Source organism: Mesocricetus auratus, unplaced genomic scaffold (assembly GCF_017639785.1).
Source record: "Mesocricetus auratus isolate SY011 unplaced genomic scaffold, BCM_Maur_2.0 Super-Scaffold_4256, whole genome shotgun sequence".
Lineage (NCBI taxonomy): Eukaryota > Metazoa > Chordata > Mammalia > Rodentia > Cricetidae > Mesocricetus > Mesocricetus auratus.
Genome location: NW_024429182.1, coordinates 117092998 through 117110632, shown reverse-complemented (window position 1 = coordinate 117110632; position 17635 = coordinate 117092998). Strand labels below are relative to the sequence as shown.

General features: G+C 52.0%; 1 long non-coding RNA gene across 1 annotated transcript; it reads right to left on the bottom strand.

Moving 5' to 3' along the window:
• Positions 1 to 7789: 7789 nt before the first annotated feature.
• On the bottom strand, positions 7790 to 13827 carry LOC121133426. Its single transcript, XR_005870259.1, has 2 exons — positions 11713 to 13827; positions 7790 to 8020 (listed from the first exon to the last, which is right to left on the bottom strand). It is a non-coding gene; the product is annotated as an uncharacterized LOC121133426 (long non-coding RNA).
• Between the last annotated feature and the right edge of the window lie 3808 nt (positions 13828 to 17635).

The following is a 17635-nucleotide window of genomic DNA, read 5'->3' as shown; positions in this document are numbered from 1 at the left end:
GACCAGAAGCTCCAGCCCTGGTGGATTGGATTTAGCACCATGCATCTCTTCTGCAGATCCTTGTACCTAAAGCATGAGCTACTACTCCATTCACTGGTAATGTGAGCTGTGAACTTCAGGCTTGTAAGGATAAGGCCTTAGCTGTCCTGCCCCCGGACTTGGCTCTGCCTGACCCTAGTAGGTACTCCATCCATATGTGTCTGGTGGGTAGATGCCCATGTATGCGATTGAGTGACTGAATGAGTCATTCCAGAAGAAACCCCTTTTTGAAGTCCTCCAGCCCTTTGTCTCCATCCTGTCCCTGCCAAAAAGGCGTTTTTAGAGGATAATTACCCTTCTTCCTCTGAGCCCCCTTCCAGCCCATCGGACCCTCCAGGACCTCAGCCACCTGCCACCCTGTGCCGTGGCCTTCGAGGAGGTGTGTTGAATTGATGGAGGGTGAGGCGTGGGCACAGGCGAGCAGAGGTGCCCTCTGCTGTGGCTAGCAAGGCCAGGATCTGCGTTTGAGCTATCTGGTTCAGACTGCCTACGTTTCAGGCCAAGGGTGGCCGCACTCTCCAGGCTCCCCCACAATCGGCAGCCCATCCCCGGGGCCTCAATCTGGGGCCAGAGTGACTCTGTCTCAGTGAACAGCAGCTCTACATGTCAGGCCTGGGCTGATGGCCAAAGGGCACTAGTGGGAAACTTGGTGTTAAGGCGCACAAAACGGTGCCCCAGCTTGCAGAAATAGGGTTGAGGCCTCAAAGGGTTTCACATGGGCCCCAGGCTTCCTCCAACCAGAGCCACTCGACAGCAGCAGCGGTTTTACCCCGGGACTGTGCCCCCACCTCATACCCCTTCACCCCAGCCCCAAGTGGGCCTGCAGCCCCCTCCTACCCGAACAGCAGGCAGACCCACAAGTCCATTCGGCTAATCCTGGTCTCCAAACAAAGAGCTAGGTTCTGCCTGGGCCTCTGCAGCCTCTTCCTGTTTGTTTTGGATGTGGACCATGGGCCAGATGGCCAAAATCTGGGCTCCTCTGCAAAGGGACCCTGGTGTCTGGATTAGGCACAGCTCCAGGAACGGCACCAACCCAGGCTAGACACTCTGCAGCTCCTCGCCTTTGGGGGGACTCTAAGAAGGTCCCTTGCCATAGCCCCTGCCTCTGCACAGGTCTCGCTGCTTCCACACCCCAGCAGGCAGTGGTGGCTGTGGCGTTCTCGTCACCCTGACCTGCCAGCATCGGGTATCTTCCCGCATGTGTGGGTGAGACCACACTCACTGCCTTCAGAGCGAGACCGTGACTCTAGCTGGGGCCTCCAGACCATCTCGGAACTTGACCCCCAGGCTGCTCCCCTCTCGCATCCAAAGAGCTAGGTTTCCACAGTCGCCTGGGCCTCCTATGGCTCTGCCTTTGCTCCCGTTCCTCACTCTGGCCCCATAGGCCAGGGATACCTTCCCTCTCCTCATCAAGTTCAAACATCACAACCCTGTCATGTCCCTTAGCGACACACTCCTGTGCTCTGGGGGTCACATCTTTACCGTCCTGTCACTTACAGAAAGATCATGGTTGTGTCAGCCTCCACACCAGGCCAGCACCAGCAAAAGACAGACAGACAGACAGACAGCCTGCACTTCACCACCGCAAAAATGACAGACAGTAGCTCAGGCCCTCAAGGAAAGTCAGGCCTTTGATTTCGGGGATAGTTTCGCCCTCCACCCGGCTCGCTCCATCCTGGGCTCTGACACCGCATGGAAGCCGCCTTTGCCATCACCCAATAGGTCATTTGCTTCATGTTTTTCTCAGAGCCAACTCATGCTGCTCAGCCTGGTGAGCAATAAGGAACCTGACGTCGTGTGTTAAGTTACTTTTTTTTCTGATTTACGGCTCACGCCATACCTCAGATGAGAACTGAGATACTAAGGCGGCCTGAGACCACCCTGCCCAGCTGCTACTGCTGGAGAAATAGCACTCTGCCCTGCCTGATCTGGGGGTACCATTGCTTCAGCTTAGGTCCTTTCTGCAGGTGAGCAGGCTCTTGCCTTCCTTTTACTGCTTACCCCAGGGACGAGGACTGATCCCACCTGGCAGGTCTCAACTGCCAAGCACTGTTAGGATACACTCACACACCCACACTCTCACACACTCACACTCACACACTCGCTCACACCCACACCCACACCCACACACTCACACACTCATACACACTCACACACCCACACTCACACACTCATACACACACACACACACACACACACAGGTACACTAGATAGTCTGTGCTCCATGCCACATCTCAGGCTCACGATTCCTCTCCAGAGATCTCATCCTGAGTTCCGGTGTAAGCACTGTGGGGCTGGCCAAGGGGAGAGCTAGGGGATAGTGTGTAGCCCCTCTGCCCACTCTAAAGTAGCATCAAGTAGGACCAGGGTGAAGCTAGGTCCCAGAGTAGATGGCCTACTCCCATGTCACAGCTGGATTGGGCTGGTCTGGGCCAGCCCCCAGGGTGCTTCCTCTGGGAGCCCTGGACACTGTCCATTCTGTGGGAACAGCATTAAACCCACGGTAAGTGGCCTCTGTGGGCCGGGAAGTGTCCCCGGAGGTTGGGAACAGAGGACCTTGTGCGCTGATCATACAGACCCACACTTTCTTTGGTGGAGGTGGCTCTAAAAACCACAAGAAGGACAGATTCCTTCTCTCAGACCATGACCAGGAACTGGGAGTTGTTCTGGGAAGTGATACTTGTAAGCTAGGAGCCCCCAGGGGGCTGTTACAAGACACAGTCCTGTAGAGGATTCTTGCTTTGTCCACGCAGGTATAAATGAGGCCGCCATTGGGTCCCTCAGGATAGGACTCAGGCTGAGCTGAGAGGCCACCAGCCTGTGGGGACTCTGGCATGAAGGGGCTTCGGGGTGAGCAACGCACAGCTTCCCCTCAGGTACTCTGCAGAGCTACCAAGCATATGGTTCTAGGTTCAAATCCTGGGGGTGGAGGGAGAGTCCCATAATCAAACACAGAGGCGGAGGCTGAGGCCGGAGGATTGCCTAGAGATCCAGGCCAACCTGGACTACACAGCTCACTGCTGGAGGATTCCACGGAACACCAGAGCCACAGCCCCTCCCCCTGGAGAATTGTGATCGTCTTGTGCAGTGGAGGCCCACCTCCTTGTTACTGGCCACACACGCTGACAGAAGTCGGAGGCCACCTGCTCCAGGTGCCACGGTCACAGTGAACTGGCCAAGGTCCTGAGAGTCCACCTGTCACCCCAGACCTTACTCTCACGGTCAGCCACAGGGGTGAGTTAGTGCCCCGAAATGTCCCAACTGCACACCTCGCTGGTATCCTCAGAGCATGGAGGGGCATTAAGTCACAAAAGCCCTGACCCTCCGGGATGACAGGAAAGACCCCTAGGCAGAACAAGCTCCAGCTGTCACCGGCACTGCTCCCAGGAGAGCACTGTGTGCTCAGGATCAGCCACCTCTGACTTGGCGCACTTCCAGGAAGGATGCCCATGGATGGGGTGAGGTGGGCTCCAGCGGGAGTCCAGGTAGCAAAAACGAGGATAAAGCCTAGTTCACACTTCCTCACAGAGGCTGGGGCCCGGCATCCGGGCCGGGGACACCGCTCTAAACCCATCTGGGAGGGACTGCAGAGCAGAACTCTGTGACTTCCCTGGGCCTGAGCGCGCCCTCTGTTCATACTGTCCCCAGATCTCTGTGCCCCAACCATCCAGTATCCCCTCGACCCCCGTCCACCGTGAGTCCCCGACACCCGTCCTCCCCTATATCCCTGACTCTGGCCACCCTCTCTCCACCAAGACCCCGGCACCACTGCGTCCCCGGGCACCAGCCACCCCCTGTTCTCCAGGCCTGGCCATCTTCTGTTATCAAGGCTGGGGCTTCCCTCTGAGCCCTGCAGACACCTGGAGACTGCTGGCACCCTCGGGGACCCACTCCAACAGCCTCGGGAGCGCCAGGCACTCAGTTTACCCATCTGAGTTGGGGCAGAAGCTGCGGTTAGCTCCTGCACCCCGGACGCCAAGCCCCACGCCCGCCCGGTGTCCCCAAACCTCCACAGTCCGCAGTCGCTGCCCGGCCCGGTACTTGCCTGGGGCCGCGCACTGCTCCAAGCAGCTCCTGCCCAGCCGCTGCCAGCCTGGCCGGGCCAGTTAAAGGGAAGTAACCCGAGCCCACCGCCGCTCCGCCCGGATCACCACCACCCCCCCTCCGGCGCGCCCGCACACCCTCACCCCCGGCTCCGCCCGCGCTCCTCCCTGCCTGCCCGCGAACAGCAGTCCCCCGACGGTGCGGCCCGGGCCCCTAGCGCGCCAGACCCGGACCTCTCGCCCTCATCCACCCACACTTCACGCCCCTGTCCCAGTGTCCCGCCCACCACATCTGGGAGACATCTGCAGCTGGAGGGAGGGGCTCCCGGCCTCCCCAGCCTGCAGAAGAATCTCCACGGCCCTGGTGGCTTTCCTCGCAATTTTATATTGTTGTTGTTGTATCTTTCTTCTTCCTCCTTCTGTTCCTCCTCCTTTTCCTCTCCATTCCTTTTCTCCCCCTCCCTTCTCCTCTCCCTCGTTCATCAGGGTCTCATATTTGTGCAGCCCGGGCTGCCTGGGAGCTCTTTATGTAGCCCAGGCTAATCCCAAACTAGCAGCAGTCCTGCTTCAGTGCCGTACTCTCCATGTGCTGGGACTCTCCACCAGTCCCATCCAACTTTTTCTTCCTCTTTCTCTCCCCCCTCCTTCCTGTTCCTCTGGCACTGGGGATTGAGCCCAATGTCTCATACACGCTAAATAAAGTGCTCAGACATGAGTTATACCCCCAGCCCTTCTCCTTTAAAAAAAATGAGAGAAAGTCTCACTAAATCATCCAGGCTGACCTAGAACTCACTGTAGTCCAGACTGGCCTTGAATGGTTAATCCTTCTGCCTCAGTTTCTCCAGGCCAAGCTCTGGCTAACACCAGAAGTCAAAAGTTATCAGAAGGATCTGGCAAACAAAGGATTACGCTTTGGAGTGCACGCTCTTTCTGCTTCTGGATGCTGTATGTATCTGCCAGGGCACTCCCTCTCTGAGCGTCTTTTTATTGGCAACACAAAGTAGCATTTGTATTAGTTTCCTGTGGCTGCTATAATAAGACAAACTTAAAAAGACACACGCTTATTCACTTACCTTTCTATAAATCAGACTCACTGAAACTCGGGGCGTTGGTGGGTAGTGTTCCTTCTGGAAGCTTTAAGAGAGAGCATCTTTGTCTTTTCCAGGGGCTAGAGGCGCCCACATTCCTTGGCTCGCGGCCACCTCTGTCTTTGAAGCCAGGCATGGCAGGTGCTGCCTCTCGGCTTTGTTATTTGGACATTGACTGACCTCTCCCGTGGGATCCGCCCATATAATTCAAGATAATCTCCCTGTTCCAAGTGGGATTCCTGAGCAATTGAATCTGCCCACAGCTCTAATTACCCTTAGATGCAGAGCATTGCATTTTCCCAGGTTCTGGGTAGCCCGGGGGGATCAGGGTATCTATGGGGAGATTGGTGCCTACCACATTAGCCGAATGAGTTCCAGGATCTCAGACTTCCAGCGATTGTAAATAGTTAAATCAGCTCTTCCTTCCCGCCCCTCGGAGTTGCTGGACAGTTGACACACCACACTGGTGGCCAGGGGGCTGCACTGCAAGTGCTCTGCCTCTGAGCCACACCCTGCCCAGCCTGGCCGTGTTTTCCTCTCATCCTTGCCCTTCCTTAGGAAATCTGGGCCAGGGTGCCTCCAGGCAGTGCCTTGCTTCTTCAGATCTGCTGCTGCGATCTTAAAAACCTGGTCACAAATCTATTGGAATGTAGAGTTGTGGGAGTTGTGAGTTGCTTGCAAAGGTCAGCAGTGTGCCCTGGAGAGCCTGAGGGTCGATTTCAGATTTCCTTTCTCCTTCAGACTCATGCCCGCCTACTTCCTCCATCACATATGGTGTGGCTGGCAAATCAAAGATGGACTCAGTCAGGCCAAGAGAGGGTCTTCCATGCTGGCCTGCCTCTCCCACCTCAGACTCTGGGTGTGCGTGGGGGGTGTGGCTGGGGTGGGGTGGGGTGTGGCTGGGGTGGGGGAGTGGGTGGGGTGGGTGGGGGGGTGTCTTGGTCTTAAGAGGAGCCCTGCTGTGGGAGAAGGGCTACCCTGCTCTCTGGTTGGTAATGAAGGTGGCTTTCGGGAATTCAGCCTAGGAAAGTTGAAAATTCATGTATAGGTTTCTCACTGCTGTATAATTCATAGTAGTGGAAAAGAAAACATAGCTTAAACATTCTGCAATAGGGGATTGGCTAATTATAGTCCTCTCATATGGTGACATACTATACCATCATTCAAAACACGTCATGTTTTGGCTAGAGGCATGGCTAAATGGATAGAGAATGGGTTCCTAGCACCAAAATAAATATATGTGTGTAATATTTCATATGTAGCAAAACATATATTTCAATGGAACCGTGGGAGGATTTTTAAAAAGGTAACTTGGAGAAAGTCCGTTTAAGTATATCAGCAAATCTGAGACTTCTAAAGAAAAGATCAATGAATTAAGACTACATTCGGGAGGCAGAGGCAGCCTGGTCTACAAGAGTGAGTTCTAGGACAGCCTCCAAAGCCACAGAGAAACCCTGTCTTGAAAAACCAAAAAAAAAAAAAAATGTATGCTGGTCCTGGTGGCGTACACCTTTAATCCCAGTGCTCGGGAAGGTGGATCTATGAGTTCTACAGAAAGAGTTCCAGGACAGCCAGGGCTGCATAGAAAAACCCTGTCGTTAGGGAGCTCCAGATTCCAGCAGAGACCATATCTCAAGGGGATAAGGTAAGGAGTGTTAGAAAAGGTATCTAATGCTCTTCTCTGACCTCTTCCATGTTGGTTCATGTACCACACACACACACACACACAAACACACACACACACACACAAACACATACACACACACACACACGGACACACACACACAAATACATACATGCACACACACATGGACGGACACACACACACACACAGAGGCACATACATGCAAAACCACCACACACATATTTCTGTATTGTGAAAAACCCAACCTAATCCCCTAATCAGAGTAAAAACCAAAACAAAATGCAGAACAGTGGAAGATTACATCTCACAAATCAGTCCAGGGAAGACTCCTCTGATGTACAAAGAGCACCCATAGATCACTAAGAAAAGAGCCAACAGGGCTTCAACTTGGAGGCGAAAGCACAAAGGACACAAGGTCTCAGTTAATGGAAAGAGAAAAACCCAGCTGGCCCGCAGAGATCCAACAAGAGGCTCGATAACTCCCCCTTGTATAAATTGTTTAACATTTATCTATTTATTGTATGTGGTGCATGTACGACATGTGTGGACAAATGTGGATGTCAGAGGGACTGCCTCAGCATCAAGAGAGCTAGGATCACAGATTTGTGCCACCACACCCAGTGATATATATATATATATATATATATATATATGCATATATATTTTTTTTCTTTTTTTTCTGATTCTTCAAGACAAGGTTTCTCTGTATTGTTTTGGAGATTGTCCTGGAACTCACTCTGTAGACCAGGCTGGCCTCGAACTCACAGAGGATCCACCTGCCTCTGCCATCCCAAGTACCAGGATTAAAGGAGTGCACCACCAACGCCCAGCAGTCATATATTTTTAAAGGGGAAAAAACATGTAGATCCATATGTATTTTGTTTTCATATGTGTGCATGATAGCATAAGAAACTGATAACATGGGTTATTTCCCAGGGAAAACCGTAAAGGAGACAAGAGATTTTTCCCACTTATCCTTTTTTTAAAAAAATCTATCTGTATGTATGTACATATATAAAACATTAATTCCTTTGTGTGGGGTCACACATGTCACTGTGAGGGGGTTCAGAAGACAACGTGCAGAAGTCTGCTCTCTCCTTCCATCTTGTGGGTACCAGGGATTGAACTCGGGTAGCTGGCCTTAGCAGCAGGAGCTTTCTCCAGTCAACCGTCTCACCGGCACCACCCTGGCTGAGCCACAGTTTCTGTTCAAATGGAGATTAATTAAATCAAGTGTTGAGCTGTATAAGAAGACCAGAAGAGTTGCAGTGCGGAACTTCAAGGCTTTTTTTTTTTTTTTTTTTCCTTTTTGAGGCAGGATCTCCTGTAGTCCAGGTTGGTCTCAAACTTGCCAAGTGGTCAAGGATGATCTTGAATTCCTGATCCTCCTGCCTCTATCTCCCAGTTGCTGGGATGACAGGTGTGAACCCACGCTCAGCTTATAGGTTGATGGGGACGGAGCTCAGGGCCCTGTGCGTTCTAGGAAAGCTTCCTACCAACTGAGCTGCAGCCCCAGCCCAAGGTCAAGTTACAGATGGGATTGAGAAGCCAGGGTGCACAACATGACAGGATTGACACAGGGGAACCTGAGTGCTCAGTAATTGAGGGTTTGGCTAAATAAATTATGGGTCTCGCTCTGAGAATGAAATACAGCGCCGTCATTTAAAAGTAATAGATCATGTATTAAAGGCATCAGAAGGACTTCTTTTCTTTTTTGCCTTTTAAAGTTTTCTTTAAAAAATTCAGAAGCCACAAAAGGGAAAGTCTAAGTAGCTAGAAGCAAAAATGTCTCCATTACAGAATACATCCCAAGTGCTGGGCATGGTGATGTGGCATGGGGAACTCCTGTAATCCCAACACTCTAGAGGCTGAGGCAGGAGGACTGCCTTAAATTCAAGGTCTAAATAAACTAGGCCCTGCCTCAAATGGGAGGGGCAGGAGATCTTGCTTAGTTGCTAGAATGTTTGGCCAGCACACAGGAAGCCCTGGGCTCCGTCCCTACCAGGTGTGATGGCATACACCTATAAAACCCAGAATTTGCCGGGCGGTTGTGGCGCACGCCTTTAGTCCCAGCACTCGAGAGGCAGAGGCAGGTGGATCTCTGTGAGTTCAAGGCCAGCCTGGTCTACAAGAGTGAGTGCCAGGACAGCCTCCAAAGCCACAGAGAAACCCTATCTCAAAAAACAAAAACAAACAAAAAACCAAGAATAAAAACAAAGAACAAAAAGCATCATAAGTGAAGTCAAAAGGAATAGTTTGTTGGTGAAGGAGAACTAGTCTCAGGGGTGACTGTGAAGCTCAGAGAGGAATGTCTCAAGTGTTGTTAAAACTCTTTTTAAAACAGATCACGGTGAGCAGGCGGTGGTGGCACATGCCTTTAGTCCCAGCACTCGAGAGGCAGAGGCAGGCGGATCTCTGTGAGTTCAAGACCAGCCTGGTCTACAGAGTGAGTGCCAGGACAGCCTCCAAAGCCAGAGAAACCCTGTCTGGAAAAAGCAAAAAACAAAAACAACAAAAAATATTTGCAACTGAGCTGGAGGTCAGCATAGAGCAGAAGCCTAGCTTGTCTGAGGCTCTGGGTTCAAGCCTAGCACCCCTCTCCCCAGTAACTGACACACAGAAACAGTAAGGCTGATACCAACAATGTTCAAAAGGTCTTCCAAGGTGTTTCAAAAACACACACAATTAAAAACTGGACAAAGGATTAGAGCCTAAAGTATTCAGAAAAGGAAATGAAACGGTCAGCGGACACAAGCTAAGACACCAGCCTTGATTACATTCAGGAAACTGCATAAAAAACAATGAGGTTCCGCCTGTGATCTTGGCAACTGCTTAGACTTGATTCCCAACACCTAGAGCTGGCCAGGGTGTGGCACATTCACATACTCCCACGGGACTGCTCTGTTGAGATGGAAAAACTGCAAGGTACACAAAAACTTAAATGGGTAGACTTTGTGACCCAGTGACCCTGTTTGGAGAATTTATGCTAAAAACATGGGTGGGAGGAGCCAAGACTAACAGACAGCAGGATGAGGCTTATTACCAGGGTTCCTCCTTACAAATGTCTGCATGAACTGTATGAACTGCTCGCTCCTACTGCTGTGACAAAAACACTTGGCAAAAGCAGCTCAAGGAAGGAGGGGTTTGGCTCTGGGCTTGAGGGAGGGTCCAGCACTGGTGGAGAAGGCAGGTGGCTGGCCACGTTGACTCTGAGCAGTTATGATACTAACAGAACTGGTGCCAAACTTGTTTTCTCTGTTTCATTCCTTCTAAGACCCCAGCGCACACATTCTGGAGGAGTTTTTCCCCTGGGAACTAAACCACACAGGGACGAGTTGGACATACCTCTAGCCTTCTGAGGGTGTTTCCTTTCTATAAGGTTCCAAAACTAGTCAGGTTGACAGTGAGTGCTAACCACTGAGGTGTTCAGTCACTTAAGCTGTAACAGTCACAGGAGCTCTGTCATGGCTGGGCTTCAACTTTACGTGTAACCTCGCCTGGCTTTGAGCTCTTCAGACTCCTGCTTCACCTCCCAGAGCTGGGAGTACAGGCATGGAACACTGGGCCCAATAACCATCGTGTATTTTTTAAGTCACAAAAAGCAAGTTCCAAAAGCTGGAGAAATGGCTCAGCAGTGAAAATCACTTGTTGCTCTTGTAGAGAACCTGGGTTTGGATCCCAGCACCCACGTGACCATTCACAAATAACCACAACTCAAGGGTCAGGGGATCTAATGACCTTTTCTGACCTCCATAGGTACCAGGCATGAGCGTGGGAAACAGACGTGATTGCAAGCAAAACACTCACACACATAAAATAAAATATTTAGAAGTTAGCAAGTTCCAGTGTAACATTCATGTGATACATCTTCACACACATAAATAACACTGCCTTACCTAGCATGGCGATGGAGGTCTTTAATCCCAGCACTTGAGCTGGAAGCAGAGGCAGGCAGATCTCTGAATTCAAGGCCAGCCTGGTCTATACAATGAATTCCAGGACAACCAGGGCTACACAGAGAGACCTTGTCTCAAAACACTAACTTGTGCCTAGCCATGAACACCAAGAAAATAGAAATGAAACTTGGCAAACTGTTACTCCACTTTACCTCCGAGGTTAACTTGACGCAAGAAGGCCATTAGAGGACCCACATACTCAGAGGGATTCTTTAAAATGTAGGAACAAGCATGCTAGTTTTGAAGCAATCTTCTACCACTACCCAAACCATAAAGATATTACTTTAAAAAGGAAGGGCTGAAGCCAGGCGTTGGTGGTGCACGCCTTTAATCCCAGCACTCGGGAGCTTCTGTTCAGTATATGTGACACCTTGAGCTCAAGCCCAGCATGTAGAGGGGAAGGAAGGAGAAAGAACCAGGGGAGATGACTATGTCCAGGGCGATGCTAGTCTGAAGAGATGCTTATGTGAGGCCCCTTAGGGCCACTTGATCCTGGGTATCCTCTCCCCATCCTGGGACCCTTCAGGGTTACCAGGGCAACAACTGCAGGAATAACAACCTTGAGGTGAAGGACCTTGTGAGGTGAAAAAACCAAGTGTCACACAATTGTCACAACAACAGGTGAGTCCCCTCACTGTGGCCTGCGGATGGTCCACAGGTCAGCAGACGGGGACCTAATTGGGTGGAGTCTTGAGGAATGAAGTCCTATGACCTGCGTAGTCATCTTGGAGCCATCTTAGTCACGGGCAGCATCTTGTCCACCGCACCACTTTCTCGTTGCTGTGGCAAAAGCTTTGTTAGGACAGAAGGGTTTATCTGGCTCCATTGTAAGGATGAGGCCCATCGAGGCAGCAGGCATGAGATTGCTGGTTACACAGTGTCTGTGATCAGGAAGGGGAAGAGGATGCGGGCAGCAGAGAGGGCGGGGGCAGGGCGCTCACCTTCTCCTTTTTATCCAGTCTGGGACCCCAGACCAAGGAATGCTGCTGCCCACATTTAAAGTGGGTCCTCAGATAAACCTTCCTGGAAACACCCACAGGCACACCCAGTCAAGCTGAGATCGAAGATTAGCTACCACATCCACCATGTGACCTGACCCTGTAAGACACAGAGTTTAAAATAGTCAGTGGAGAGTTTTGTGCCCAACCCTGAACAATGGTGCCCTGACTCTCCACTGATGTTGTAATTTGAGGAAGCCCAGGTGTAGTCGGGCTGGCAATGTGCCTCCTTTGTCTCCCTGAGGTAGACAAAGCATATGCACATACTTCCTCCAGATTTGGGGTGCTGGAACCTCCTGTTTTACCCTACCTAATCCACACTTCTGTTTGTAAACCCCTGGTGGGTTGCTCTCTGAGACCTGGGCATGTCCACTTCTTTCCTCCATCTTGTCTTCCTGCACTGGCATATTCCCCCACTCTGAAACAGGGTCATTCACAGAGAATCCAGCACATACAAAGGCAGGAGTCAACCGTCTGGTGGGCACTGAGGTTCAAGAGTTCAGGGGGTTGGTGATCTAGGTTTTATCCCTGGGGGCTGCCAAATCCCTGGTGACTTTTGAACAAGTCCAAAGCAATCCGGGCAGATCAGCTCTGCCTTGCAGAGGCGGGCTGGGTGATGGGGAGGGCAGGGGCTCTACACAGGCAGCTGTACACAGTGGCAGGGGGCATTAGGAAGGGAGTTTAGAAGTAGTTTCAAGAGGCCCGGTGAGAGTGACAGGGCAGTAATCTGGTAGAGGGGTAGAAGCGGGAACCAGGGCATTGATGAGCTGGGCGGGCAGAGTTGGGTAAGCTCTCCCCGAGCTAGCTTTTAAAAATAACTTCTTGATGCTGTTGTTTTCAAGAATCTGGTATGGCTTTTATTATAAAATTAATTGAAAACACAGCTTTTGGAAGAAGGAAACAAACAAAAAAAAAAGTCAGGGAACATTTAAATCGGACTTTCTCCAGAGAGACAGGAAGTAGAAAAGGCCTGTTGCTAGCTTCAACGGCGGAGGAGACAGCATGGGCCCGGAGTTCAGTGGAAGACGAGGAATCCCCGAGATGATGGGATGGGGAGAGGCACAGGCAGGCAGAGAGGACAGCCAGGCAGAGAGGCTGAGTCCTGCGCAGATCCCCCGAGCACCCGGCTGATCCTAACTAACGCACTAGCTGAGGACCTCATGTGTAGGGCTCCTACAGGGTGTGAGCTTGGCAGGCAGATGTTGGCTGCAACCAGTGTCTGATACTCACAAGTTGGGCAACTGGCTTTGCATGGCTACTTACAATTCACAACCTCAGGCTTCCTTTTCTGCAAAATGGGACAGTCCTAGCTGAAACCCTCAAAGTGTGACACCTCTGTTTGTCTTTGATTAGACAGACAGGGCTTGTACATCCAAGACATCTTGGAGGGGTGAGGCTGGGCAGGGGGCACCAAGTAGGAGCAGGTCAAGTGTCATTAAAGTATTCCTATAGTGACTGTCCAGGATGAAGAGTTGACTCTCCATGTAAGGGTCACAAGACCCTCCCAGGAGCACCACAGTTTGCCAGTGGCTGCCAGATCTCCGGAATGTCTCAAGTCTATGGTGGGTATTTCTTTTTTCTTTGTTTTGTTTTGTTTTGTTTTTTGTTTTTCGAGACAGGGCTTCTCTGGCTTTGGAGGCTGTCCTAGAACTAGCTCTTGTAGACCAGGCTGGTCTCGAACTCACAGAGATCCGCCTGTCTCTGCCTCCCGAGTGCTGGGATTAAAGCCATATGGTGGGTATTTCTGTCTGCCTGTGTCACCTACACAGAGGCCAAATCACAGTTCTAAGGCTGTGGATCTTGGAAGCTCCATGTCATCCATCACATGTCAACAACTAAGCCCAGAGATTAAGCGACTTGCCTGAGGTCACTGGGGAGGGGCAGGATGCTGACCTCAACACCACAATGATAATTCTAATAGTCGCATTTCCTGTTCCCCCTGTCATCTGTCACGGACCTCACCGGTATGACTTCAGTCCCTCTTGACGCTGTGGCAGGACCAGGCTGCAAAGCCCCTGGGTGGGGAGGGTAGCCCAGCCTCCACATTCCCACTCGCCCCTCTGAAAGCTGTCTGTATGGTTTGCTGCACCCCATTTCAGATTCTTCGTAAACGCTTTTGCTCTTTTGGCACAGTTTTACTCTGTAGCCCAGGCCAGTCTTGAACTCACAATTCTCCTACGTCAGTTTATCAAGTGCAGAGATCATAGCCCAGTGCCACCACACCCAGCCCTTTGTATACTTGAACCAGAGGACTCATATTTTCATTTTGAATTGGGTCCTGCAATTCCTATAGATGGTCTGAGAAGAGGACCGCTCCCCTACGCATTTAATACTCACACAAATAGCACTGAGGACAGAGGACTCCGAGTTCCACAGAAATGAAGATCCAAGGTAAGAGGGCTCTGGGTGTCACCCAGGGACCTGGAGAACTTTGGGGGAAGTATCAGAATACAGAAATATTGGCTCCAGGATGAGGAAGTTAATGGTACACACATTTAATCCCAGCACTCAGGAGCAGAGGCAGGCAGATTTCTGAGCTCAAGCCAGTCTGGTCTACATAGTGAGCGTCAGGACAGTCAAGAGACCCTGTTTCAACAACAATAGATAGAAGACAAAATAATAGAGTCCTGCTTGCCAGGTGATGTGTTATGCCCAGAACTCAGAGTCCCCCAGAAACCAACGAGGAGACCAAGTCCCGAATGTAAAAGCAAAGACCCCTTATTCAAGCTAGAGCTTGGACTCGTCTGTCCCATCCAGCCATTGAGAGCAGTGCCCAGCCCAAGTGGTGTAGGGTTTTTGTCATAGTAGAGGTTGGGGGGACAGAGGATTTTCAGGGTTCAAGATTCTGATTGGCTGACATTAGGGGTGCTTGGTGAAAGGGGACGGGTGTGTGCTTAGGCTAAGGGACACCGGGTGATCCAGTCTACAATGGTTGGAACATTAGGAATTTCCTTTGGAACGTTAGGAACTTTCCCCTTGGATGGCCCTTTCCTGGGTGGTGCCCAGGTGGTCTCAGCTTGTGGTTTCTCCTTGAGTCAGGTGTTGCCCCAGGTGAACTGAAACTACAGGCCCGCTTTCTGGTCGGTCTCCACTGAGCCTTGGCATTACAGCAGTTCAGTCAAGCAGCAGGTGGGTACCAAGTTGCCCTGGACCCCACAGTATGTAAAACCTAGAATCCCGAGGACTTGAAGGTGAAAGCAGGAGGATCAAGAATTCAAGATCTCCCAGCACTCAGGAAGCAGAGGCAGGTGGATCTCTGTGAGTTCGAGGCCAGCTTGGTCTACGGAGCCAGTTCCAGGACAGACTCCAAACCTACACAGAGAAAACCTGTCTCTAAAAAAATAAAATAAAATAAAGCTGGGCCTGAGTGGTGCACGCCTTTAATTCCAGCACTTGGGAGGCAGAGGCAGGCGGATCTCTGTGAGTTCCAGGTCAGCTTCCAAAACAATTCAGAGAAACCCTGTCTTGAAAAACAACAAAAACAAAAAACAAATCATGATCACCCTTTACAGTGGGTGTTCCCCACTCAAGGTCTGGTGTTCCCACAAGAAGGGGAAGTGGGTCTCTGCTCAAGGTCTGGTGTTCCCACACTTTACTATACAATGAGATCGAGGCCAGCCTGGGCTACATGAGGCCAAGTCTAAGACCAAACAATGGGGGTTCAGCACCCTACTTCTGAGGTGAGGAAACAGGCTGAGAGAGGGCCTGAGGTGTCCTCCAAATGGCCCAGTCAGCAGGGCAGAGCCCCTAGGACATGATGACCCAAGAGGGCTGGCAGCGCCCTTGCTCTTCAGACATATTTCTCCCTAGGGGAGACAGCCGCCCATCCCAGGAATCCTCAGCTCAGGAGTTTCCCTGAGCACTTCCTTGGCCACCCATCCGACAGCCCAGGGGCATCCTGGAACCTTGTCTGTCCCGAAACTGCTTCACCAGAAGGTGTCTGTGTGTCATTTACCCATTGCTGTGACAGATCCCTGAGACAATAACTTCGGGAAGAGAGATTTATCTCTGGGCAGCTCACACTCTGGGCGGCTAGGAAACAGAGAGGCTTCCTCTTTTTCATTCATCCCATCAGAGCCCCTGTCCCCACATTCGGGACAAGGCTCCCCTCCTCCGTTAATCCTCTCCACACACAGAAATGTTCTTCATGAGTCCCCCAGATGCTTCCTAACCCAATCGAGCTGCCAATCAAGGATACCCAGGGCCCTTCCTGGAGGCCTCCCCCCCAGTCACATCCCACCCAGCTCTCCCCGGCTCTTCTGCAGTCTTTGCTGCCCTCCAGCTCACCCGCCCAGCCTGTCTTGCCTCTCTGTCCTGGCACTGGCCACGGCTGGCAGAGGAATCCCTGCAACATGCCCTTTTAACATTCCCAAGGACTGGGTTCCTGGTCTTCGGTGACAGATTACCACACAGAGTCAAAGTCTGTAACCTAGGGAGCAGGGCGGTTCCTTGTAGAGGTGTCCCCGGGAACCCTGTGTCTTAAGAGACGTTCCAGCTTCTAGGTCTCTGATCTCTGCCTTCAGGATTACATGGCTTCCCTATTTGTCCTGGAAAGACACTTGTCATTGGATTTAAGGTTCTTTTTCCAAGTAAAATTAAGAGCAGGAAGTAGACACAGCTTTTCGGCGCTGCACGTTAGCTCCCTGCTGTCAGCCTTGCCCGGGGACTGTCCTTGGCCTGCTCAGCCTCTTCCCACTGTGGCTCCCCTGGAACACAGCCCCTGCCCTTCATCCAAGCCTCCCTAGCCTTCAGCACGAGGAAGAAAGGTCACCAGAGTCTTTCCACCTGTGGAGGCCCCACCTGCCTGGAGCCCGGGAGACTTGCTCCAGCCTGCTTCCCCTGACTGGCCCTCCCACTCCACCTCAGTAGCCTGAGGCACCTGTGGGAACTCTCCCCGCGGCCGGCCGCAGGCTCTCACCCCCCACCCCAGTCACTCTCAGGCTGCTGTGCTGCCCCTCCCAAATGCCAGGGGTTCACCTGTTCGCCTCACTGCCCTCCTCTTGAATCCCTTCCTGTTCAGCTGGCCGCACCTCCCCAACAACCCCCACCTCTGCCACAGACACCAGAGCACCCTTTCCCCTCTTGTCTGCTGGGGTCCCCTCTTGCCTGCTGGGGTCCCCTCTTGCCATCACGAGTGTCTGACTCCTCCCTTGTGCTCGCCAGTTCCTGGACACCATCCCGCATTTCCAGGAAAGTCCTACCCTGAACTAGGCTCCCTGGGCCCCCTGGGACCCACAAGTGTAGATTCAGATGGACCTCACCATCCTGCCTCTGAGCAGCCTGCCATTAATTCTTATCCTTGGCTGAGGGCCCTGCTGCAAGCTCTTGGCCTTTGTGTTTCCCAGTCAACCTTGGCTGTGCCCAGTGCTGTGCCTGCCACCCCATGGCCTATCTGTTCTTCGGGGAGGCCTCAGACGCCCTCCATGGCCTCTCACACCTCCCAGGGGTCCCGGTGTCCTCAGAACTTCTGTCCCACCTCCTGCACAACTGTTTATCCGAGCGGCTCCTGGGTCAGCCACACCCGGGCTCAGCTTCTGTCCCTCATTACCCGCTGTCAGTGTGACCACTTCCCTCTCAATCACAGGCAGCACTCTTCCCTCACAAGGGACGGCTGCCAGGCACCCTGGACTTTTATTTCGTCCCTTCCAGGGCAGGAAAGAAGGCAGCCCGCTTGGCACAGAGCCAGGCACTTAGCCAGTGTTGGTGTGTTGTACCTGACTCCAGCTCATCCTGTTCTCTGCTTTCCTAACATACCAAGACAGGGAGCTCCAAGCTGGGCGTTGGTGGCGCACGTCTTTAATCCCAGCACTCGGGAGGCAGAGGCAGGTGGATCTCTCTGAGTTCGAGGCCAGCCTGGTCTACAAGA